This window comes from Rhamphochromis longiceps, linkage group LG2 (assembly GCF_057381845.1).
Source record: "Rhamphochromis longiceps isolate RC_006_pf linkage group LG2, R_longiceps_female_GT1.1, whole genome shotgun sequence".
NCBI lineage: Eukaryota > Metazoa > Chordata > Actinopteri > Cichliformes > Cichlidae > Rhamphochromis > Rhamphochromis longiceps.
In genome coordinates this window covers 31,558,465-31,564,544 of record NC_140558.1, presented here as the reverse complement: position 1 = coordinate 31,564,544, position 6,080 = coordinate 31,558,465, and the positions used below count along the sequence as shown (strand labels likewise).

At 40.0% G+C, this 6,080-nt stretch overlaps 1 long non-coding RNA gene across 4 annotated transcripts; it reads left to right on the top strand.

The window, feature by feature from the left end:
- Positions 1-1,209: 1,209 nt before the first annotated feature.
- LOC146677498 (uncharacterized) lies at positions 1,210-6,014 on the top strand. 4 transcript variants are annotated; one of them, XR_014913779.1, is made up of 7 exons: positions 1,210-1,467; positions 3,310-3,490; positions 3,568-4,068; positions 4,555-4,680; positions 4,932-5,056; positions 5,162-5,283; positions 5,426-6,014. It is a non-coding gene; the product is annotated as an uncharacterized LOC146677498 (long non-coding RNA). The 4 variants fall into 4 exon arrangements; XR_014913780.1 differs by having other exon boundaries at positions 1,211-1,467; positions 4,560-4,680; positions 4,932-4,970; XR_014913778.1 differs by having other exon boundaries at positions 1,211-1,467; positions 4,560-4,680.
- The last annotated feature ends 66 nt before the right edge of the window (positions 6,015-6,080 follow it).

Genomic DNA, 6,080 nt, shown 5'->3' with positions numbered 1-6,080 from the left:
TTCGGCCATCGCACACTAGAACAAATTCTCTTCTTAAGGGATACTTTAAATGCATCATGTTTTTAATTTGCAAGTTCATAAGCATTTTCCCTTCAATTCTACCCCCAGGTCAAAAATATGTCTGGGAAAATTTCCCTAATATAATATTATTTATAAATATACCCGTCTAGCGGTTAATTGCATAAGTGCATGGAGGCAGGACCTCACAGCAGAAGCATACTCCATAATGTGTTGCACATTATCATATGTATATTATATGTAATGTGGTATTTTTCAATTATTGTATTTACCAACATCAACCTGTCCAGGGTGTACCCCGCCTTTCGCCCTGTGACAGCTGGGATAGGCTCCAGCGCCCCCCGCGACCCTGAAAAGGATAAGCGAATGGATGGATGATTTGATTTGTTTGCTTGTTTTAATCAATTTTAAATCATGCTTTTTATTTGTTTTTGTTTCTTTGAACCACCTTGTTGTTGAATTGTGCTATACAAATAAACTTGCCTTGATTTGATTTGTGGTGGAGCTGTAATCTGCAAATACAGTCTGCATCTCCACCTGTTCATTTATTTTTGAGGCTGTTCATTGGTTTCCTTGAGTGCCTTGCAAAAGGTGCTTACACCTCTGGTGCGGTGGTTATGTTATTCATACTACGCACAGGTACTCTCTAGTATAATATGTATATGCAGTGTTTCATTTTACAGTATACTGCAATGATCGTCCTTCAAGGTAATTTGAACCATCAGACACTTAATACCCTTTGAATTGTTTTTCTGCGCCAGTTTGAAGTTTGAACATTTCCAGTTTAGAAATATCTCTATTTATAGAAGGAAAACTAAACTAAAATCAGGCTTTATTTGACAAGCATATGCTAGCATCCATGAAAGACTGAAATTTAGACACAGATACTCTCCCATGATGCCAGTGGTTTTACTTGGAACCCCTGTTGGTAATGACACATGCGGTTTTTCAAACCTTAGCTCATGATTAATAGTATGTAGGTCAGCTACCACCTGACCTACATATCTTGGGTCTGTGTTTGTGTCCTTCCTGGCAGATAGAACAGTTCATTTTACCTGAGATTTACCGCTTAAAACACATATGATAAAACACTAAATGGATCCAGGCAATCAAGATTTGAGACTTGCAACATAAGGTAGATGAGGCGAGCTCATCTACCGCGTCACCAAACCAACACGTTTGTATCGTTTATTGCATTTACGGAGGGAGTGATGTATGCTGGGTAATGGCACAGCTAGCGACTGGGTGACTTTATTCACCCGCTTCGGCTGTTATCAGTCCATACATTAGCGTTATTAGCACAAACCAGTCCCATAGATATGGGCCATCTCCTGCTAGATTGTTCAGAAGGTTGTTCTCATCCATCCAGATGGAGGATCACTAACAGGAGCGTGGGAAGACTCCAGAATCCACTCTGGCTGGAATCCGGTGGATATGCAGTGTGTACAGGTAAGACCATTTAAACGGACAGCATTTATAGAATGACTATTAAAAGTCAGCGAGTGTCAGTAATGTTAATGTGGTTATGTTAGTAATACACCGAGTGCTAATATAACAGCTTTAAGATGCATTTGTAGATATTATTACGTGTTTTACCGTCTTTATGGTGCTAGCTTAAAGTTACGGTGTAAACGTTAGCTTATATTGGAGGAAAGCTGTTACTGGTTAAACGATGTTAGCACAGAAATATTAGCTTCTGTCATGACTGATGAAGTTGCTGGTTAATAAAGTTTTCAGTAAAGTGTTTAATCGCAGCCACAGATTGACAGCAAATATCTCGATTAGCTTCAGTGCATCTATAATAAATATGTGCAAGTTTCAGTGCTTCGTTTAAACTGTATGATACTTATACTGACCCAGGGTCAGTGTAAAATACAATCCTAGCTGTGTGAACAAAGCCTGGCTCCTTTAATCCTGCATGACAAACCTCAGGATGCAGGTTATTATTACTCTTTCCTGCTGGCACACCTGTCACACCTGAGAGTCAGCTAGAAACTTACAGTGACGTGGACATCATGCAAAGACTGCCAGACTCTGTAATACTGCAAATGATCAGTGACTCAGGTTAACACTAAACTTTAAACGGCACCTCTGTGTCTCTGTGTGCTGAACATCTAGGATTGAGTCAGGCTGCATCAGTTGAAGCTGTTATTTGTATATATCAGTATTTTTTATTCAGGTGTGGGGAAAATACGTAAGACTGCAGTGAAGCGATGCACCAGAGTAATCCCTGGCCAAAGGTATCGTACTTAAATCAGACTACTGATCCAGCCACATCAGCCTTTTGTGAGGTCTGTTTAAAGTAGACTAAAAGTGAACTGCAGGTTCCTGAGAGGTGGACTGTGAGCACAGAAACACATGTTCATACATACAGCTGCAGCAAACTTACATTAATTTTAAATAGATTTGTTACTCTGATGTCTGTCTCTGTGTTAGTCCTCTGACAGACTGGTGACCTGTCCAGGTGTGCTCTACCTGTGACTACTGGGACAGGCTCTAGCCTCTGTAATAGAAATGTTCTGTTATTCTCATTTTAAGTATTTAAGTGCTTATGCATATGCTTAGTTGTGACACTGTTATAGACTGTTCAGTGAAAGTTTCTAAAACTAGATGAACTTACTTCAGCGTCAGCAGTTTGAGAAAACAACTCCCTTTACAGGTGCTGATAAGGCCAAGGGCACAAAACAGCTTAACCATTGATCCGTTGAAGTGTGGTAGGATCAGTTTGTAACTTCCTCCCTCTTCCTTGGAATGCATAAAGGAGGAGGAGCACAACTTCTGTGGCAGCGCTGACATGACCGAACTGTGATGTTTGATGTGTGTTGGCGCAGTAATAAATAGCTTGATCACAGCTCTTTCTGTGTTGCAGACTTTATTTCAAAAATTCCACGACCCCCCCCCCCCCCCCCCCCCCCCCCCCCCCCACCCTCCCACTGTGAACCTGAATTGAATATTCAGAAGACATTTGTTTAAATAGTTCTACAAATCTGAGCTGTTGGTGTGTCCTTGGATTGTGTGGTAATAATATTAGAGCCTGCAATCTTTCTTACTGAATCTCTACTATGAGTCATGTTACCTGAGATTAATTCTATGTTTACCTGTCAGCCTGGACGAATGTGCTGTGTGAAGGAAATTAAATTAAATCAGATCTGAACTGCGTACATTTGAGGAACCTGTTCATATTTAATTGAAATATGAACCAGTGATTTTTTTGATTGCTGATTCCAAGATAGTCTTTGTGGAAATCCTGTTTGGCTTTTTGTCATTTTAATTCTCTTCTCTGTTTTCCAGAACAGTTCTCCACAGTCGCTGTCCACATGGGTCAGTGGGACCAAGAAGCACTCTGCTAATGTGGGACTCTGACCAGCAACATCCAGCAAGACCCAGACAGCGTTTTCTATCTCCCAGCTGGAGTTTTTTGTTTGTCTGTGACTGGAGAGTCAGATTTTTGTTGAGCTTCACACTTGCAGAGGTAAGTCAGTTTGCAGAGATCCCTCCCACCCTGGCTTTTATGTGCTAGATTTCTTATCTGAAACGGTAATATTTCAGTGACTGCTGCTTCTACACTCTACTGATCCCTGATGGGAGAATCATCAATTTTGCCAACAAAGAAGCCTGGTGGATGTTTGTTTACAGTCTGATGATGGGACATCATGCTCTGCATCTTCAAAGTTTGCCTCCTCATTATTATTCATACCCAGTAATGTGAAGTATGCTCATATCTACTATAACTGAACCAACCTGGTGCTCTTCATTTATGGAGGCTGTTGAGTCTGAATGTTGGATGTTGTGTATCTCGTGTTCTCTGGGCTTTGTTGTCCTCAGTCTTTTTGCAGGATCAGAAAACAAAACCAGGAGGCGCGTAAATGTTTCTTTTCCATGATGTTTCTTCAAATGTTTCTTCTGGATGATGATAAGACTGTGACACAGGATGCCACCTTTGGTCTTGTGATGAAGCAAAGCTCAGGAAGAAGTGTGATTAAATGGTACCCACATGTGTGCTGCTGAGAAGGATGTACAGGGGCACCTGCAGCCAAATCCAAGCTTCAGGTTAGTTGTAGTTGCAGAACGCTATAGACTGAGACAGCTGAGGCATCAAATGTTTGATTAAACGGATGAAAAAGAGAAGTTTCTTCCCTATAATTATCACTTCTTAAAATCTGTAGCAACTTCAAGTCTGTCAGCGTGCTGAGCATGCTCAGAATGTGACAATATATTTTTGTTCAATATTTAATTTCTTTCAGTTGCAATTGTTAAATGAAAAAAAAATAAAAATATATTCTTATAATTTAGCAAACTAATTTATCAAAAGAAATATACATATATCTGTATTAGTTTTAATAAATTAATTTGACAGCTGTATTGAAAATACCATATTGTATTCATACAGAATCAGTTTGGTATCATTGTTTGTCTTTTCACTGATTGTTGAAACTAAGAGTTGCTTTGATCTGTTTAGATCTAAAGTATCCAAAGTTGAGCTCTGATGTTTCTTCACCCTTGTGTGTGTGATATGTGATTCCTACATGCTGGCAGAGCAGCAGTTTGTGCTCACAGATGGTGACGGTGTGGAGAGACGGTGGTGTTTCCTCAGAAGAACCAGCAGAGTCACTCGCTGACTGATGCTCGTCTGCACTGCACAGAGGAAATCAACTGACCGAGGTTTGTCCAGTGACGTGTTATGAATGTATATTTGTTTTATGCTTACAGTTATGTTTTTCTTGACAGAGGCTCTGCAGAGGTTAGACAAAGCAGAGAAAACATGTGCTTTACATTTTACTGTGATTTATTGAGATATTTGTTGCCTGATGTTCAGCAGGAATGGAGAAATGGAATCAAAGGGAGATGTTTTTGCTGTTTTTGTAATGATTTAAGTAAATCTTCAATATTATTTATTTGCTTGGTTATATTAGGAGTGTTTCTGAGTGAGGGAGAGAGGAGTCATCATCCAGGTAAAGTGACGTGGATCAGTGGATACACTTGTCTCCCCTTTAAAGGAGACACTCTTAGAGAGAGACGATTAGAGTCATCCTTAAATGTTAGTGCTTTCAAATACACAAACATTTTTAAAGGACAAAAATGAACATCCAACTTTGACTGTAATACAAAATAAATCTTTGCATGTGTGTTTTCAAACTCTCAGATGGGCAGCATATCAGTCTTGGACTGTCTAACCTGCCGGAGCAGCACTGAATGACCACCACACATGAGCATGTTCCTGCAACATTCAGCATCTGATCCTTCATCTGTGTGCTGCTGCTTTTGGTAAGTAGAGTTACCCAACTACAGTAACTCTAAACACATGCCATCCATTTCTAACGGCCTGGTTACTTCCTGTCAGTTACTTTAGAAACCAAGTGGTCACCTGACCTAACACTGTTTCTTCTTCTTCCCCTTAATGTTCAAGTGTCACATGTCAAACAGCTGGAGAGGAAACTACACCAGTGTACTGGGATGTTTCACCAACACGTGCCAGATGCTGTTCCTTCATGGTGACATCACCAGAGACAGCCCCACCCACCTCAGGACCTCGCCATTGATCATGATGATTATAATGATGACAGCGAGCGGAACTAAGACTGTAAAAATCCACGACCAGAATTTTTCTTTCTAATTATTAATGAATACTGAGAGCCTCTTTCTGTGTTTTGTCTGTTTTGTTTTTTTTACCTCATTTGTTACTAACAAAGTTCACCAGACTCACACAGTTTACATTCTGTATGTTTCCATCTTTACCAGCCACACTCTAACTGCATTTAAGAAAATGATCCTTAGAAATCGTCCTTTTTCTCTTTTGTAATTGATGATAATTCAGTGAATATACTGCGCTGCTTCCTTCTATTGCGTCACACATTGCTTTATGTTTTTCAGTGTCCAGTTATTTTTTACTGCTGTTTGAATTCTCTGTATGTTTGACCCTGTAGACTGTTTGATGGACTGCTTGTCTTCCTGTTTGTAACCGCCGCCTGTTTTTTAATAAAGATTTGGATTTCTGACTTTAACACAGCCTCTGCGTGTCCTCCCTTTGTGTCCTCTTCCTCTGTGAATGTGTTGCATGTGTC